Here is a 20,487-nt window from a genome sequence, read left to right as displayed (position 1 = left end):
GACGCATAACCGGATTAGAAAAACTTGTAATCTGGTTTTGCGTCAATTCATCACTGATTAGCAGCTGGGACAGGTGACGAAATCAAAGCAAGAATTCTATTTTAAATAAAATCTCGGGGTCGTTAGGAAAGTGTCACAGATTACGTCATTATTTCAGAAATATTCTAATAACCTACTGAAGAGTCAATTTTATTACTCTTATCTTTGAAAAGCTAAATAAAAGCACCGAACTCTCAGACGCTCTCCATCAATACATCCGAAAGTTTCGATGTGTGAACAATATGAATGCTTCAACGGTAAGTTTTCAAGCCTTTTATGGTAATTAAATAAAAAACAAGTTTTTTTAACTGAAAGTAAGAAGCGACATTAAAAATTAAAACGAACAGAAATTATTCCGTACATGAAAGGGGCTGTCCCCTCCTCAACGCCTCGCTCTGTACGCTAAGGTTTGACTTTCTCACAACTATGTCAGGTATTTTAATATAGCCTAAAGGAGCTTGTGAGAAAGTCAAACTTTAGCGTAAATAGCGAGGCGTTGAGGAGGGGACAGCCCCTTTCATATACGGAATAATTTCTGTTCGTTTTAAGTTTTAAAGTCGCTCCTTACTTTTATTTAAAAAACTTGTTTTTTATTTAATTTTTGAACGTTTTTGAATTAATACAAGTTTTGATTTTGGCTCACCATGCATGAATAATTAAAAAAAAATGTATATAAATTTTACTTTTATTTGGTTAAATGGCTTTCTCGAAAGTTGTTTAATTTTATTTACGAGCGTTTTTATTAGTAATAAATATATGTAACTTACGAATTAACTTACGTAACGAACTTCTATACTCACATATTTTTAATACGTATATTAAGGGTTCACCCCCTAGTCAATACCTCGCTCCTTACGCTAAAGTTTGAATTTTGTTCCAATTCTTTAAAAATGACCCCTTAATCACAAAGGCCGTTAATTAGAATTAATAGCTCTTATGAAAGTACTAAGAAATCTTTGGCTTAAAGAGCGAGGCTTTGACTAGGGGGCGAACTCAATCATATACGTAATATTTATGAAAATACTAAAAAAACTTTAGCGTAAAGAGCAAGGTATTGACTAGGGGGCGAACACAATCATATACGTAATAATTACTGTTCGTTTTAAGTTTTGATGTTGCTCCTTACTTTCAGTCAAAAAACTTGTTTTTTTTATATTTTATTTCTGAACGTTTTTAAATTAATGCAGGTTTTTATTTTGGCTCACCGTACATGAATAATTAAAACGAAATTTGAAGATTAATTTTACATTTTTTGGCAAAATGGCTTTCTCGAAAGTTGATTAATTTTATTTACGAACGATTTTTTAGTAATAAATATACGAAACTGACGAATTAACTTACGTAATTAACTTCTATATTCGTATATTTTTATTACGTATATTGGGGGGATTCGCCCCCCTAGTCAATACCTAGCTCTGTACGCTAAAGTTAAAATTTTGTTCCAATTCTTTAAAAATGACCCCTTAATCACAAAGACCGTTAATTAGAATAAATAGCTCTTATGAAAATACTAAAAAAACTTTAGCGTAAAGAGCAAGGTATTGACTAGGGGGCGAACCCAATCATATAAGTAATAATTACTGTTCGTTTTAAGTTTTGATGTTGTTCCTTACTTTTAGTCAAAAAACATGTTTTTTTTTTATTTAATTTCTGATCGTTTTTTAAATAATGCTGGGAAATCCGGTGCCCCCTTCATAGCAATATCCCTTCCCCCATGAGAACTCCCTCCGCGGAAAGATCTTCCCGTGTAAACCCCGACCCGACCACCCCCCACTACCAGAAAAATCCCCTCTGAAAACGTCTGTATACTTCCCAATAACCAATACTATATGTTAATATTGGGTAAAGTTCCTAAATTTCAACCCTCCTCCCGAGGATTTTGGGGGATTAAGTCATCCTAAAAGATATAGTTACCATATTTTTGACCATGCTGAAAAAAATGGCTATCTCAAAATTTTGATCGGGTGACTTTGGGAAACAAATGAGCGTGGGAGGGGGTCTAGCAGTAGAGGAGGGGGTGTTACTCGTGTCACGCACCCCTGCTGCCACCTACAACTTTTTTTACATAATTTATTCAAGGATTATCGATCGAGTCTAATGGGTGTCAAGGTCAATCGATCTGTTGTTGTTGTTTGGCCACGTGCGAATGACAAGTGGGGTGATTTACATAATCGATGGGGGAATTATTGATTCACGAGCGTGGGGATGACGGGACATAATTTATTCAAGGATTATCGATCGAGTCGAATCGGGTGGGTGTGTCAAGGTCAATCGATCTGTTGTTGTTTGGCCACGTGCGAATGGCACGAGGGGTGATTTACATAATCGATGGGGGAATTATTGATTCACGAGCGTGGGGAAGACGGGACATAATTTATTCAAGGATTATCGATCGAGTCTCCTCGGGGGGGTGTGTCAAGTCAATCGATCTGTTGTTGTTTGGACACGTGCGAATGACACGAGGGATGATTTACATACTCGTTTTGGGAATTATCGATTCACGAGCGTGGTGAATTATGAAACAATATGATCAGAGAGTCCCTAGGGGGAAAGATTACGTAATCGCTCAATGACCTCTTTTTCCATGATCGAGTTATTTGATGTTGTTTGGCTAGCCTGCCCTGAGAACTTGATTTACATAATCGCTAGGGGGAATTATTGATTTACGAGGGGGAAATTAAGAAACAGACATGGCTTCATTGTTGTTTGGCTAGCCTGGCCTGAGAACTTGATTTACATAATCGCTAGGGGAAATTATTGATTCACGAAGGGGAAATTAAGAAACAAACATGGCTTCATTGTTGTTTGGCTCTAGCCAAATGTTATGACTTTCCCGGAAACAGTTAGATCACGTGTTTCCTTCTCAGCCAATCAACGAGTCGGATACATCTCCCTTCTCAGTCAATCAGAGGGCTGCTTACATATTAACGGCGGTGGGACTATAAGGAACGTGTTTTTTGCTCTAGTTTTATTAGTCTGTGAATAGAATTCAAAGGAGTGAGAAGAAGAAGAAGAACAGTTTGACTTTACTCATTTGGATATATATTTGTGTGTGTTAATAATGACGAGTGGAATGTTTACCCTAGTAGAAGTTGATAGTGGAGTTGATGATAATGGTACAAGAGCACCAAACATTGCGGTGGAAATTACGAAAGGATCACGTCTTTGTCTGGAATGGGATGCAGTATATGCAAGATATGTAATATCCTTGAGCAAATTTAAAATGGAGGATCAATTATGTTTCGCCACAAAAGTTGATATAGCACATGTGAATAGACTTCAATGTGCTTTAAGTGCATTGGTGAAACATATTGAAGACAATAAACAGTATCGTTGATTGTACATGCTCTGTATTATTGATAATGATGTTGTAATTATTAAATAAAATTGTTTCGAAATCGGAAATGTTTTCTTTCTTTTCTGGTCAGGTTAGTCTAACAAATCAGGGTCAGTCTAGAGTGAATCCAATGATTTACCACCACTAGTGGTTCACGTCAGATGCCTATACACCGAATAATAATAAATCTAAATTGAATATTTAAAGACGTTATTGTATATATATGCATTATATTAATAAACAAAAATTAACAAAAAAAAAAAAACAATATTCAGTTATTTAATCTAATTTGATATTTATCACTGTTTTTATATATTCTATCTCAGGAGGTTCAATTATTTGAACCTCCTCCTCCATAGGTATGATATCTATGAGTGAGGGTGTCTCCTCAGATTGAGACACCTCCGCATATAAATCAGTTCGCACTCTAATTATATGGTTCACTAGTCGTTCTGAAGACCTATGTCGCAATAGATCCTCTGTTTCACATGTACATAGGAGGAGCTCTTTCTCCTCCTCCAGTGTAATGACGATATCACTATTCTCAATACATGCAGCTAGAAGCTCTTCCTCTTCCTCCAATGTAAGCCCCCACATATGCCACTCATCCTAAAAAAGATTGAGAACGCTATGGTACAAATATAAATAAAAATTTAAACAATGTTGTGGGAGAATGGTTCATTTAAATTTTCGGTTTGATTTTGAAATAAGAAATTTTAAAAAACATGAAATTTTTGCAATTAAAAACGAACAAAAATTAATTAAAAAACTTTCCGAAAAATATGTTTTCAAAGAAAAGTAAAGGTCATTTTAAACTTAAGCTCAGCAGATACAAATCCCATTTAAAATTTAAAACTTGAAAACCGATTACTATAAAGAATCAGATTAAACGATCAGCTATGCTGAGTTTATATTTTAATATCAGAAGCAAAAGTAGTTAGTCCTACCCGATCTATAAAGTTGAAACGTAGCCTGAGAAAATTTGGCTGTATTTTCTGCGATAAATGCGGGAACTATACTCGAATCCTAAAAGTTATTAATAACCTTACATGAAGAATCAGCAGCTATCATATTCGTAGCGTATCACAGAACCCTACTATAGAGGTTTCAAGCTCCTATCTACAAAAAATGTGGAATTTTGCTTTTTTTACCAGAAGAAAGATCACGGATGCGTGTAATTTTTATTTTCTACGACAAATACGGAATTATGCTCGAATCTTACGATTATTCTTATACTTTAGTTCCATGAAGAAAAAGCAAGTTGACATTTTCTTAGAATCGACATGTAAACCTAGACATAAAGCAGGATTTGGAAAAAATCCCAAATGTAATTTTAATTTTTGACACAATTTTTGAAGAAAAGTTACCTTAAGTTACATTTGCGTTTATATTTTAGTTCCAAGAAGCTATAGCCATTTAACACTTGCTTAAAGTGAACAGGTAAACCTAGAAGTTAAGTAAGATGTTTGAAAATGTACAAATATGATCTTTATTTTTGAAGAGACATTCTGAATTCTATTCGAGTCATGCGATTGTGTTCAAAGAGTTCGTTTTAACGAATTGTAAGTAAGGAGCAACCCGACTCAATGATAACCGAAAATCTAGAAAATGGGTTTTTGATACCAATAGATACATCAAAAGAATCAGATTTCAATGCTGATTTTAAATATATAGTTTAGTCCTACCCATCAAAAGTTATGTGCCTGAGAAAATTTGGCTGATTTTCAGAAAAATGGGGGGAAATACCCCCTAAAAGTTATAAAACCTTAATGAAAATCACACCATCATATTCAGCGTATCACAGAGCCCTACTATAGAGGTTTCAAGCTCCTATCTACAAAAATGTGGAATTTTGCTTTTTTTACCAGAAGAAAGATCACGGATGTGTGTTTATTTTTATTTATTTTTTTTTTTTTTGTTCAAGGGGTTTTCGTATCGACCCAGTGGTCCTATAATATCGTTGGAGGACTTATTGAAACGGAAATTAAAAGTTCTAGTTCCCTTTTTAAGTGACAAAAAATGGAGGGCAACTAGGCCCCCTCCCACGCTCATTTTTTTCCAAAAGTCACCTGATCAAAAGTTTGAGATATCCATTTTGTTCAGCAGGGTTGAAATTATGATAACTATGTCCTGTAGGATGACTTAATTCCCCCACAGCTCTCGGGGGAAGGGCTGCAAGTTATAAACTTTGCCCATTGTTTACATATATGGGCCATTCTGTTGCGAAAACACACAATAGTTAGAAAAAAATACAAAATATTCCTTTATTACCTCTTAAAAACGGCTAAAAATGAAGAATTCATACACAGTTTCAACTAGCTAAGGGTAAGTGTTTTAAATATGGGCCATTCTGTTGCGAAAACACACAAAAGTTAGAAAAAATGCAAAATGTTCCTTTATTACCTCTGCAATACAGCTAAAAATGAAGAATTCATACACATTTTCAACTAGCTAAGAGACATTCTGAATTCTATTCGAGTCATGTGATCGTGTTCAAAGACTTCGTGTTAACGAATTGTATGTAAGGAGCGTCCCGGCTCAATGGTAACCGAAACTCTTGAAAACAGGTTTTTAGCTCCATGAAGGTAAAGCAAGTTGACATTTCCTTTAAAGAATCAGATTTCAATGCTGATTTTAAATATATAGTTTATTCCTACCCATCAAAGTTACGCGCAAGAGAAAATAAAGTTAGAAAAAATGAAAAATGTTAATTTATTACCTCTGCAATACAGCTAAAAATGAAGAATTCATACACAATTTCAACTAGCTAAGAGACATTCTGAATTATATTCGAGTCATGCGATCGTGTTCAAAGAGGTCGTGTTAACGAATTGTAAGTAAGGAGCGTCCCGACTCAATGGTAACCGAAACTCTTGAACACAGGTTTTTAGCTCCATGAAGGTAAAGCAAGTTGACATTTCCTTTAAAGAATCAGATTTCAATGCTGATTTTAAATATATAGTTTAGTCCTACCCATCAAAAGTTACGCGCCTGAGAAAATATGGCTGATTTTCGGAAAATGGGGGAAATACCCCCTAAAAGTTATAAAACCTTAATGAAAATCACATCATCATATTCATCGTATCACAGAACCCTACTATAGAGGTTTCAAGCTCATATCTACAAAAAATGTGGAATTTTGCTTTTTTACCAGGAGAAAGATCACGGATGCGTGTTTATTTTTATTTATTTATTTTTTTGTTCCAGAGGTTTTCGTATCGACCCAATGGTCATATAATATCGTTGGAGGACTTATTGAAACGGAAATTAAAAGTTCTAGTTCCCTTTTTAAGTGACCAAAAAATGGAGGGCAACTAGGCCCCCCTCCCACGCTCATTTTTTTCCAAAAGTCACCTGATCAAAATTTTGAGATATCCATTTTGTTCAGCAGGGTTGAAATTATGATAACTATGTCCTTTAGGATGACTTAATTCCCCCACAGCTCTCGGGGGAAGGGCTGCAAGTTATAAACTTTGCCCATTGTTTACATATATGGACCATTCTGTTGCGAAAACACACAAAAGTTAGAAAAAAATACAAAATATTCCTTTATTACCTCTGAAAAACGGCTAAAAATGAAGAATTCATACACATTTTCAACTATCTAAGGTTAAGTGTTTTAAATATGGTCCATTATGTTGCGAAAACAAACATAATTTAGAAAAAATGCAAAATTTTCCTTTATTACCTCTGCAATACAGCTAAAAATGAAGAATTCATACACATTTTCAACTAGCTAAGAGACATTCTAAATTCTATTCGAGTCATGCGATCGTGTTCAAAGAGGTCGTGTTAACGAATTGTAAGTAAGGAGCGTCCCGGCTCAGTGGTAACCGAAACTCTTGAAAACAGGTTTTTAGCTCCATGAAGGTAAAGCAAGTTGACATTTCCTTTAAAGAATCAGATTTCAATGCTGATTTTAAATATATAGTTTAGTCCTACCCATCAAAAGTTACGCGCCTGAGAAAATAAAGATAGAAAAATTGCAAATGTTTCTTTATTACCTCTGCAATACAGATAAAAATTAAGAATTCATACACATTTTCAACTAGCTAAGAGACATTCTGAATTCTATTCGAGTCATGCGATCGTGTTCAAAGAGTTCATGTTAACGAATTGTAAGTAAGGAGCGTCCCGGCTCAATGGTAACCGAAACTCTTGAAAACAGGTTTTTAGCTCCATGAAGGTAAAGCAAGTTGACATTTCCTTTACAGAATAAGATTTCAATGCTGATTTTAAATATATAGTTTAGTCCTACCCATCAAAAGTTATGCGCCTGAGAAAATATGGCTGATTTTCGGAAAATGGGGGAAATACCCCCTAAAAGTTATAAAACCTTAATGAAAATCACATCATCATATTCATCGTATCACAGAACCCTACTATAGAGGTTTCAAGCTCATATCTACAAAAAATGTGGAATTTTGCTTTTTTACCAGAAGAAAGATCACGGATGCGTGTTTATTTTTATTTATTTATTTTTTTGTTCCAAGGGTTTTCGTATCGACCCAATGGTCATATAATATCGTTGGAGGACTTATTGAAACGGAAATTAAAAGTTCTAGTTCTCTTTTTAAGTGATCAAAAATGGAGGGCAAATAGGCCCCCTCCCACGCTCATTTTTCCAAAAGTCACCTGATCAAAATTATGATTTTCAGGGTCGAGTATTTCTAGCAAAAAATATAGTTAATTCTAATTAGTGGTATGCAAAATGTGGCTTACAGATACCTAATTTACAGATCTGGATATTCCAAATCGTCACGTTTTTGTAAGAAAAATTATAGAAATAAAATATATTTCTATGGTTCAAATATGTAAAATCCATAGGGGAAAATATAAATTAAAATTTAAACATACATTAACCATCGAAGGACCGGTGACTTCATTTGAACTATTCATTACTTTATATATATATATATCTTTATTTCAATATGCACTGAGGTTGATGTCATCTAAACAGTAAATAATATGCGGTAATAACGGTATATTTCCTTTCCATAATCAAATTAATAAATGTTGACCTATAGGAGCATGGAAAACAAGTTCATTTTATGTCTTCTTTTCATTTGCATAAGTCCCCCAATGACATAAGCCATTCTATGACTTGTTTTTCAGAAATAAAGTTATTTTTTTATGTGAACAAAGTAACTCCTGATATTTGAAAGTTCTCGTCATAATGTGAATATTTTTCCAAAATCGTCTAATCAATTTTTAGATGGATCTTTTCTTCAACATAATTAAAAGCCACAATAACTATGTCTTTAGAGATAAAATGGACTCTTCAGCACCGGGGGATAGGTTTTTAAGTTATGAAATTTATAAATAAACCGATAAAAGTTGGGGGTTGAAAAGATTTGTACTCCAACTCGAAACACAACAGTCGAGAGAGTGATCATTCTAATTGAAAAAGATTCTAGTGATCCTTTTAAGTAACAAAAATAATTGGAAGGGTAAGTAGCTTCACCCTCCCGCATCACCTTTTTCCTAAATCGTCTAATGGGAGCCACGGATCCGAAGGCTGACCACGGACGGACACCACACCCCCCGGGGTCCCCGACTGCCGACCCCCCACCGGTGGGCCCCCCACCCCCGGACTCATAAGCTAAAGGTCCACCGATGGTGGGAGCCACAATAACTATGTCTTTAGAGATAAAATGGACTCTTCAGCACCGGGGGGATAGGTTTTTAAGTTATGAAATTTATAAATAAACCGATAAAAGTTGGGGGTTGAAAAGATTTGTACTCCAACTCGAAACAAAACAGTCGAGAGAGGGATCATTCTAATTGAAAAAGATTCTAGTGATCCTTTTAAGTAACAAAAATAATTGGAAGGGTAACTAGCTTCACCCCCCCGCATCACCTTTTTCCTAAATCGTCTAATGGGAACCACGGATCCGAAGGCTGACCACGGTTAGGTTAAGTGGTCTTAACCTAACCCAGGTTAGGTTAGGTTACCTAACCTAACTAGGGTTAGGTTAGGTTAGGTTAGGTTCGGTTAAGTGGCCGGCCACTTAACCGAACCTAACCTAACCTAACCTAACCCTAGTTAGGTTAGGTAACCTAACCTAACCTGGGTTAGGTTAAGACCACTTAACCTAACCGTGGTCAGCCTTCGGATCCGTGGCTCCCATTAGACGATTTAGGAAAAAGGTGATGCGGAGGGTGAAGCTAGTTACCCTTCCAATTATTTTTGTTACTTAAAAGGATCACTAGAATCTTTTTCAATTAGAATGATCCCTCTCTCGACTGTTGTGTTTCGAGTTGGAGTACAAATCTTTTCAACCCCCAACTTTTATCGGTTTATTTATAAATTTCATAACTTAAAACCTATCCCCCCGGTGCTGAAGAGTCCATTTTATCTCTAAAGACATAGTTATTGTGGCTCCCACCATCGGTGGACCTTTAGCTTATGAGTCTGGGGGTGGGGGATCCACCTGCGGTGGGCCTTCAGTCTGTGATCCCGGGTGGTGTGGTGTCCGTCCGTGGTCAGCCTTCGGATCCGTGGCTCCCATTAGACGATTTAGGAAAAGGTGATGCGGGAGGTGAAGCTAGTTACCCTTCCAATTATTTTTGTTACTTAAAAGGATCACTAGAATCTTTTTCAATTAGAATGATCCCTCTCTCGACTGTTGTGTTTCGAGTTGGAGTACAAATCTTTTCAACCCCCAACTTTTATCGGTTTATTTATAAATTTCATAACTTAAAAACCTATCCCCCCCGGTGTTGAAGAGTTCATTTTATCTCTAAAGACATAGTTATTGTGTCTTTTAATTATGTTGAAGAAAAAATCAATCTAAAAATTGATTATACGATTTTGGAAAAATATTAACATTATGACAAGAACTTTCAAATTTAATTAGTTACTTTTTTCACATAAAAAAATAACTTTATTTCTGAAAAAAAAGTCATAGAATGGCTTATGTCAGTGGGTGACATATGCAAATGAAAAGAAGACATAAAATTAACTTGTTTTCCATGATCCTATAGGTCAACATTTATTCATTTGATTATGGAAAGGAAATATACCGTTATTACCGCATATTATTTACTGTTTAGATGACATCAACCTCAGTGCTTATTGAAATAAAGATATATATATATATATAAAGTAATGAATAGTTCAAATGAAGTCACCGGTCCTTCGATGGTTAATGTATGTTTAAATTTTAATTTATATTTTCCCCTATGGATTTTACATATTTGAACCATAGAAATATATTTTATTTCTATAATTTTTCTTACAAAAACGTGACGATTTGGAATATCCAGATCTGTAAATTAGGTATCTGTGAGCCACATTTTGCATACCATTAATTAGAATTAACTATATTTTTTGCTAGAAATACTCGACCCTGAAAATCATAATTTTGATCAGGTGACTTTTGGAAAAAATGAGCCTGGGAGGGGGCCTATTTGCCCTCCATTTTTGATCACTTAAAAAGAGAACTAGAACTTTTAATTTCCGTTTCAATAAGTCCTCCAACGATATTATATGACCATTGGGTCGATACGAAAACCGCTGGAACAAAAAAATAAATAAATAAAAATAAACACGCATCCGTGATCTTTCTCCTGGTAAAAAAGCAAAATTCCACATTTTTTGTAGATATGAGCTTGAAACCTCTATAGTAGGGTTCTGTGATACGATGAATATGATGATGTGATTTTCATTAAGGTTTTATAACTTTTAGGGGGTATTTCTCCATTTTCCGAAAATCAGCCATATTTTCTCAGGCGCGTAACTTTTGATGGGTAGGACTAAACTATATATTTAAAATCAGCATTGAAATCTGATTCTTTAAAGGAAATGTCAACTTGCTTTACCTTCATGGAGCTAAAAACCTGTTTTAAAGAGTTTAGGTTAACATTGAGCCGGGACGCTCCTTACTTACAATTCGTTAACACGACCTCTTTGAACACGATTGCCTGACTCGAATATAATTCAGAATGTCTCTTAGCTAGTTGAAAATGTGTATGAATTCTTAATTTTTAGCTGTATTGCAGATGTTATAAAGGAACATTTTGCATTTTTTCTAACTTTAGTTTCTCTGGCGCTTAACTTTTGAGGGGTAGGACTAAAATTTATATTTAAAATCAGCATTTAAATCTGATTCTTTAAAGGAAATGTCAACTAGCTTTACCTTCATGGAGCTAAAAACATGTTTTCAAGAGTTTCGGTTACCATTGAGCCGGGACGCTCCTTACTTACAATTCGTTAACACGAAGTCTTTGAACACTATTGCATGACTCGAATAGAATTCAGAATGTCTCTTAGCTAGTTGAAAATGTGTATGAATTCTTCATTTTTAGCTGTATTGCAGAGGTAATAAAGGAACATTTTGCATTTTTTCTAACTTTGTGTGTTTTCGCAACAGAATGGCCCATATTTAAAACACTTACCCTTAGATAGTTGAAAATGTGTATGAATTCTTCATTTTTAGCCGTTTTTCAGAGGTAATAAAGGAATATTTTGTATTTTTTTCTAACTTTTGTGTGTTTTCGCAACAGAATGGCCCATATATGTAAACAATGGGCAAAGTTTATAACTTGCAACCCTTCCCCCGAGAGCTGTGGGGGAATTAAGTTATCCTAATGGACATAGTTATCATAATTTCAGCCCTGCTGAACAAAATAGATATCTCAAAATTTTGATCAGGTGACTTTTGGAAAAAAATGAGCGTGGGAGGGGGGCCTAGTTGCCCTCCATTTGTTTGTAACTTAAAAAGGGAACTATAACTCTTAATTTCCGTTTCAATAAGTCCTCCAACGATATTATATGACCACTGTGTCGATACGAAAACCCCTGGAACAAAAAAAAATAAATAAATAAAAATAAACACGCATCCGTGATCTTTCTTCTGGTAAAAAAAGCAAAATTCCACATTTTTGTAGATAGGAGCTTGAAACCTCTATAGTAGGGTTCTGTGATACGCTGAATATGATGGTGTGATTTTCATTAAGGTTTTATAACTTTTAGGGGGTATTTCCCCCCATTTTTCTGAAAATCAGCCAAATTTTCTCAGGCACGTAACTTTTGATGGGTAGGACTAAACTATATATTTAAAATCAGCATTGAAATCTGATTCTTTTGATGTATCTATTGGTATCAAAAACCCATTTTCTAGAGTTTCGGTTATCATTGAGCCGGGTCGCTCCTTACTTACAATTCGTTAAAACGAACTCTTTGAACACAATCGCATGACTCGAATAGAATTCAGAATGTCTCTTCAAAAATAAAGATCATATTTGTACATTTTCAAACATTTTACTTAACTTCTAGGTTTACCTGTTCACTTTAAGCAAGTGTTAAATGGCTATAGCTTCTTGGAACTAAAATATAAACGCAAATGTAACTTAAGGACTTTTCTTCAAAAATTGTGTCAAAAATTAAAATTATATTTGTGATTTTTTCAAAATCCTGCTTTATGTCTAGGTTTACATGTCGATTCTAAGAAAATGTCAACTTGCTTTTTCTTCATGGAACTAAAGTATAAGAATAATCGTAAGATTCGAGCATAATTCCATATTTGTCGTAGAAAATAAAAATTACACGCATCCGTGATCTTTCTTCTGGTAAAAAAAGCAAAATTCCACATTTTTGTAGATAGGAGATTGAAACCTCTATAGTAGGGTTCTGTGATACGCTGAATATGATGGTGTGATTTTCATTAAGGTTTCATAACTTTTAGGTGTTATTTCCCCCATTTTTCTGAAAATCAGCCAAATTTTCTCAGGCGCATAGCTTTTGATGGGTAGGACTAAACTATATATTTAAAATCAGCATTGAAATCTGATTCTTTTGACGTATCAAGTTTTAAATTTTAAAAGGGATTTACATCTGCTGAGCTTAAGTTTAAAATGATCTTTACTTATCTTTGAAAACATATTTTTCTGAAAGTTTTTTAATTAATTTTTGTTCGTTTTTAATTGCAAAAATTTCATGTTTTTTTAAATTTCTTATTTCAAAATAAAACCAAAAATTTAAATGAACCATTCTCCCACAACATTGTTTAAATTTTTATTTATATTTGTACCATAGCGTTCTCAATCTTTTTTAGGATGAGTGGCATGTGTGGGGGCTTACATTGGAGGAAGAGGAAGAGCTTCTAGCCGCATGTAATGAGAATAGTGATATCGTCATTACACTGGAGGAGGAGGAAGAGCTCCTCCTATGTACATGTGAAACCGAGGATCTATTGCGACATAGGTCTTCAGAACGACTAGTGAACCATATAATTAGAGTGCGAACCGATTTATATGCGGAGGTGTCTCAATCTGAGGAGACACCCTCGCTCATAGATATCATACCTATGGAGGAGGAGGTTCAAATAATTGAACCTCCTGAGATAGAGTATATAAAAACAGTGATAAATATCACATTAGATTAAATAACTGAATTTTTTTTTTTTTTTTTTTGTTAATTTTTGTTTATTAATATAATGCATATATATACAATAAAGTAGTTAAATATTCACATTATATTTCTTATTATTATGTGTTTAGGCATATGACGTGAACCACTAGTGGTGGTAAATAATTGGATTCACTCTAGACTGACCCTGATTTGTTAGCCTAACCTGACCAGAAAAGAAAGAAAACATTTCCGATTTCGAAACAATTTTATTGAATAATTACAACATCATTATCAATAATACAGAGCATGTACAATCAGCGATACTGTTTATTGTCTTCAATATGTTTCACCAATGCACTTAAAGCACATTGAAGTCTATTCACATGTACTATATCAACTTTAGCGGCGAAACATAATTGATCCTCCATTTTAAATTTGCTCAAGGATATCACATATCTTGCATATACTGCTTCCCATTCCAGACAAAGCCGTGATCCTTTCGTGATTTCCACCGCAATGTTTGGTGCTCTTGTACCATTATCATCGACTCCACTATCAACTTCTAATAGGGTAAACATTCCACTCGCCATCGTCAACACACACAAATATATATCCAAAATGAGTAAAGTCAAACTGTTCTTCTTCTTCTTCTCACTCCTTTGAATTCTATTCACAGACTAATAAAACTATAGCAAAAAACCCGTTCCTTATATTCCCACCGCCGCTAATATGTAACCAGCCCTCTGATTGGCTGAGAAGGGAGATGTATCCGACTCGTTGATTGGCTGAGAAGGAAACACGTGATCTAACTGTTTCCGGGAAAGTCATAACATTTGGCTATAGCCAAACAACAATGAAGCCTTGATTGTTTCTTAATGCCCCCTTCGGGGATCATTAATGTCCCCTAACGAATATGTAAATCAATTTCTCAGGACAGGCTAGCCAAACAACATTGAAGCCATGTTTGTTTCTTAATTCCCCCACTCGTGAATCAATAATTTCCCCTAGCGAGTATGTAAATCAAGTTCACGGGGCAGGCTAGCCAAACAACATCAAATACATCGATCTTGGAAAAAGAGGTCATTGAGCGATTACGTACTCTTTACCCCTATGAACTCTATGATCATCTTGTTTCATAATTCCCCACGCTCGTGAATCAATAATTTCCCCATCGATTATGTAAATCACCCCTCGTGTCATTCGCACGAGTCCAAACAACAACAGATCGATTGACCTTGACACACCCACATTAGACTCGATCGATAATCCTTGAATAAATTATGTCCAGTCATCCCCACGCTCGTGAATCAATAATTCCCCCATCGATTATGTAAATCACCCCTCGTGTCATTCGCACGTGGCCAAACAACAACAGATCGATTGACCTTGACACACCCCCCCGATGATACTCGATCGATAATCCTTTTATCTATTATGTCCCGTCATCCCCACGCTCGTGAATCAAGAATTCCCCCATCGATTATGTAAATCACCCCTCGTGTAATTAGCACGTGGACAAACAACAACAGAACGATTGACCTTGACCCACATTACACATAGACTCGATCGATAATCCTTTAATAAATTACGTAAAAAAAGTTATAGGTGGCAGCAGGGGTAAGTGACACGAGTAACACCCCCTCCTCTACTGCTAGCTGCCCTCTATTTTTTAATCACTTAAAAATTCCACTAGAACTTTTAATTTCTGTTCCAATGAGCCCTCCCACGATATTCTAGGACCACTGGGTCGATACGATCATCCCTGGAAAATAAACATACATACGTGATCTTTCACCGGGCAAAAATTCAAGAGATCACATTTTAAGAGGCTGAAACTTAAAACTTTAACATTAGGGTTCGCTGATACACTAAATCCGATGTCCGGATTTTCATATAGACCACATGACTTTTAGAAGGTCTTTTCCCCTTTTTTCAAAAATCAACCAAAATTTTCCCAGGCACGCAACTTTTGATGGGTCGGAATAAACTTGATGAAATTTATATATTTGAAATCAGCATTAAAATTTAATTATTTTGATGTATCTATTGGTATCAAAATTCCGTTTTGTAGAATTTCGGTTACTATTGAACCGGGTCGCTCCTTACTTACAGTTCGTTACCACGAACTGTATGATAAACTGTAGTAATAAGCGAAATTTTGAAAAAGAATACGTTATTTTGTTTATATTCTATTTATTCGTTGCAAAATTACTGTGTAATGCTCCGATTATCGAAAAAATAGTGAGCTAACAAATTATAATGAACAAATATTGAACATAATTTATAAAACTAAAAAAAATTGATAACAATAGATGCATCAAAAGAATTCGATTTTTATTCTGGTTTCAAATGTATAAAGTTCATTAAGCTTAATGTTACCCATCTAAAGCTACGAACCTGAGAAAGTTCGTCCGATTTTCGGATAAGGGGGGAAACACCCCCAAAGCCTCAAGCGATTGTTTCCTATACACAAAAATGTGGAATTTTCCATTTTTTTTTGTTGCCAGAATAAAGTTCAAGGATGTGTTTTTTTTTTTTGCTTTTGTTTTCCCTAGGGGTGATTGTATCGAACCAGTGAGTCTAGAAAATCGCAAGAGAGCTCATTTGGTTAGAAATCAAAAGTTCTAGTCCCTTTTTTAAGTGACTAAAATGATTAGAGGGGAACTAGCCCCTCCCCCTTTTTCGTACAGACATCTGATAAAAATTTTCGATAGCCATTTGATTCAGCACACTTGAAATGTCCAATAAATGTTCTTTGGGGATGGCATGATCACCCATAGTCCATGCAGAAAGGGCTGTAAGTTAAGCAATTTGCCCATTTTGCGCATGTAGTATTCGTTAATGCGAAACATACGGATATTTTGTTTGGGGTATTTTTTACGGGGGGATATCCAACAGGGAGAATTTTCTATGGGGAGGGGATATTCTGGGGAAAATTTCCCAAAGGAAATTTTACATGGGAGGAGGGGTTTTTCTGACATAATTTGAACAACGGAAAGAATTGAATAAAAAACAAGTTGTTTTAACTGAAAGAAATGAGCAGAATCAAAATTTAAAACGAACATAAATTATTCCCTGTGATAGGAGACTGCCGCCTCCTCCACCCTTGCATTTTATTTGCTATAGTTTGATTTTTCGTCACAAGTTCTTAAGAAAGACTGCTTAAACACAAGGACTATTGACTATGAAGGAGATATATTTTTAAAGAACTTCAAGACTATAACGTAAATACCAAGGGTCAAGGAAGGGGTAGCCCCCCTCATATAGGGAATTATTTCTGTTCATTTTAAGTTTTAATGTCACTCCTGACTTTTAGATAAAAAAAAATTGCATTTTTGTTTAATTCTCAAAAAACTGAGAAAGAAGTCAAACCTTAGTGGAAAGAATAAAGGGTAAAGGAGCGATACCCCCCTTAAATATGGAATAATTCTTGTTAGTTTTAATTTTAATATTGCCAATTACTTTCAGTTGAACAATTTTCTTATTCATTTCAATATGTATTTAGTCAAGAAAAATGTGTAGAAATTTCGAAAAGGGGTAAAATTCCCACAACACGGAGCAATATTGACGAAATGTGTCCTGTAAAATTTAATAAGTCCACAAAATCTAATATAGTTTCATGGTTTCTGTCTGTTTTCTGCAATATATATATATATATATATATATATATATATATATATATATATATATATATATATATATATATATATATATATATATATATATATATATATATATATATATATATATATATATATATATATATATATATATATATATATATATATATATATATATATACATAACAAATCTTTTAGTTTCTCTTGGCGGGATATCATGGATGCGTTTTTTTCTCCTGGGGGGTTTGATAATATCGAACAGATGATTATATACTCTTGGGAGTGGACTCAATCGAACAGAAAACAAGTTCTAACGCCTATTTACTACTTACAGAAGAAACCATACAAGTGTCATTTTCGAATACGCTAAGCACGTCATCGGGTAAAAATTCTGGGACAGCCCAAAAAGTTGGAACTATCCTAAACATCTCAGTCAAACCTCTCAGTTTTTGAAAAAATAGAATGCTGTGGTAAATTTTGTCCCCGAAAATACATCTCAAATTATCCTAACATTTATTTTTAAAAAGAAATTTTAAAGCATCATTATCTAATTAAATTAAGTCTATTGTTTAAAATTACATTGCTGTATGCTCAACCCAATTTGACTCAACCCCTATTTACTCAATCCTCACACACCTCAACCCTATTCAATTCGACTCCAGTTTAAATCAACACCAATTTGACTCAACTCAACCCCTAGCCAATGAATAAGTTTGATCTAGCACTCATTAGAAGCTAAAAATTTGCTTCTTGCTTCAGTAGCTGTGTACAGCACATTTTTTATTGCCCTAAACCTAAGGCGTGATCTGATGATTTAATAATTTTACAGGGTTTAAGCTTTAAGGGAAATCAAGCTTTTTAAAGTTTTTGTGGTAAAGGTTTTGGCGGCAAATTTATCGAACGCTCAATTAATTTGCTAGCTGAAAGTTAAACATACCTTCAATTTACCATTTAACGCTCTTTGCGAATGTAACAATCGCCACCGCGTAATTGAGCCCCAGCTTCCCCAATGCCTGAATGTGGCCGTAGGCCACATTCAAAATGTAGCTGATTTAGTTTGTGTGTTTGCTATTTTCTTTTTCGGTGGTAATATTCGGTATTATGAACCGACTGTTGATGATAAAATAACAAAAAAAGACAACCAAAAAAAAATCACCCAAGCTTTGTACACATTGCCTAGGACTATATCCTGGCATTAGGGGGATGGGAGCTGGGGCGCAATTATGAAGGTAGCACTTATAATATTCCAAAACAACATTGAATCTTCGATCGAATGGCCTATACTGAAAGTACTGCAACTAACGAATTAATGGAAAATACGACAAGCTTACCTATCTGGAGATCTGGCTAATCTGAGCTTATTCCAAATTGAAAGAAATTTTCAGGAATGGATCTGTTTGGCTTTCTCCGTACTAGGTTGCACCTATTGCGGCAACCATGGAATTCAGGTCTGTTCGAGTCCTGGGCATGAACAGCTTTGCTTATATAAAAAATTAAGACAAAATAAATTTGTTTTTATTTTTAGAAGGCGGGGAGAGGAATACCGTTAAATTGAAACAGCATAAAAAACAATTATAAGAACTAACCTATGTTAAAAGACCATTTCATTCGAGTCAACTTTTACCACTTCCGACAAAACTTACTGAATTATATTTTCAAATTATTTTATTGATTTAAAGAGGGTCAAGCTTAATGTGGTTAAGTCAATTAGAATTAAGTTCAATGGAGTTTGAGTTGGACGGAGTTTATGCTAAATGGAAGTTGAGTTTTAGGGGGGTTGAGCTGTAGGTTGGGTTGAGCGAAATAGGATTGGGCGAAGTGAGGGTTGAACTGCAGGGGAGTCGAGTTGAATGAGGGCTCAGTTGCATGTGGGTTGAGTTGAAAGGGGATCGAGTTAAACGGGGGTTGAGTTAAATTGGGTCTGAATTGCGTGGGGGCTGAGTTGCAAGATGATTGAGTGAAACGCAGGTTGGTTTGAACAAAGGTTATGTTAAATTGGTTGAATTGAATAGGGTTGTATTATTCGAGGGTTCAGTTGTAAGGGAACCTATGATGGTATCCTCCTCCAATGAAAACCCTCCTCCAAGAACGAAAGCTTAAGCCATAAGAATAAAAATTCTGCAAACTATCTGTGCTTTTTATAACCGGACAGAACACGAAAAAGGCAGAGAAAAGGCTATGAAAATAAATTAGCAAAAATTTAAAACCCCGGCAATAGGAACGTGTGCTGTTAATTTTTCAAATCAGTTCTTATTTAGGAAATTCTTGAAATTCAGTATTTACAATACAGTAAGGGCACTTGAGAATTAGTTTGAACTTTGCCAAAGATTCTTGGAACTTACACACAATTTAACTCGTTTTACACATTTCTTTTCTAGGTCATGATTGCTCTGCTACTCGTTGTGGGGCTAGTTGGCTCTGCTCCCATCGAGGCTGAAACTACAATTTCTCCTACGACGTTGCCAAGTTTCAAAACCAGCCAACCAGAAATAGAACCTCATCGTCAGAAGCGACAAAGCTTCAGAAGAAGACAGCAGCATGGCGATGATCATGATGATGATGATAATAGATGGAAAGATAGGGAAAGCATGATGATGCTGTTATACTCATAGGCACCAATCACTCTAGTCAAGCTCATTTTTATCTACAAGACAAATATTTTTTCTTTTTTTAAGTGCCTTTTGTTTTACTGTGAATCTTCTCAGTAATTGTATCCTTACTTTTGCATGAAAGCGATATTTTTGACACAATAAAGCTTGCTTAGTTACATAAAAAAGCTTTTTAATTGGTGAGGAGAAAAAACTGACATAAGGCAAAATTCTACTTCACAGAATAAATATTATTACATTGATGATTTAAAAAAAATTCACAATATTACTCTTCTTCTTCTGGCTTAGAACTTGGAGACGCTAATGCATGATTTCCACGCAATTTAGGGATGCTAAGTATTTTCGTTTGTAATTTATATTTTTCGATTTGAATTCCCCCTCCCGAAAAATAAAAACGTGCTGTGGTGAGAAGAGGCCATAAAAACAGGATTAGAAGAATTTGGAGCTTCATGAGATGATGTAAAGAGTGAAGCTTTAGATAGACTGAAGTGAAGGAGGGCTTTATGCAGCCTTGTTGGCGTCCGATGA

At 35.0% G+C, this 20,487-nt stretch overlaps 1 long non-coding RNA gene across 1 annotated transcript; it reads left to right on the top strand.

Moving 5' to 3' along the window:
- Positions 1–268: 268 nt before the first annotated feature.
- Positions 269–20,104, top strand: LOC148941588 (uncharacterized). Its single transcript, XR_016143292.1, has 2 exons — positions 269–296; positions 19,729–20,104. It is a non-coding gene; the product is annotated as an uncharacterized LOC148941588 (long non-coding RNA).
- Positions 20,105–20,487: the final 383 nt, after the last annotated feature.

This window comes from Artemia sp. Qi Xiang Cuo, chromosome 18 (assembly GCF_049724085.1).
Source record: "Artemia sp. Qi Xiang Cuo chromosome 18, ASM4972408v1, whole genome shotgun sequence".
NCBI lineage: Eukaryota > Metazoa > Arthropoda > Branchiopoda > Anostraca > Artemiidae > Artemia > Artemia sp. Qi Xiang Cuo.
Note: the sequence above shows the minus strand (reverse complement) of the source record. Positions and strands in the feature narration are given on the sequence as shown.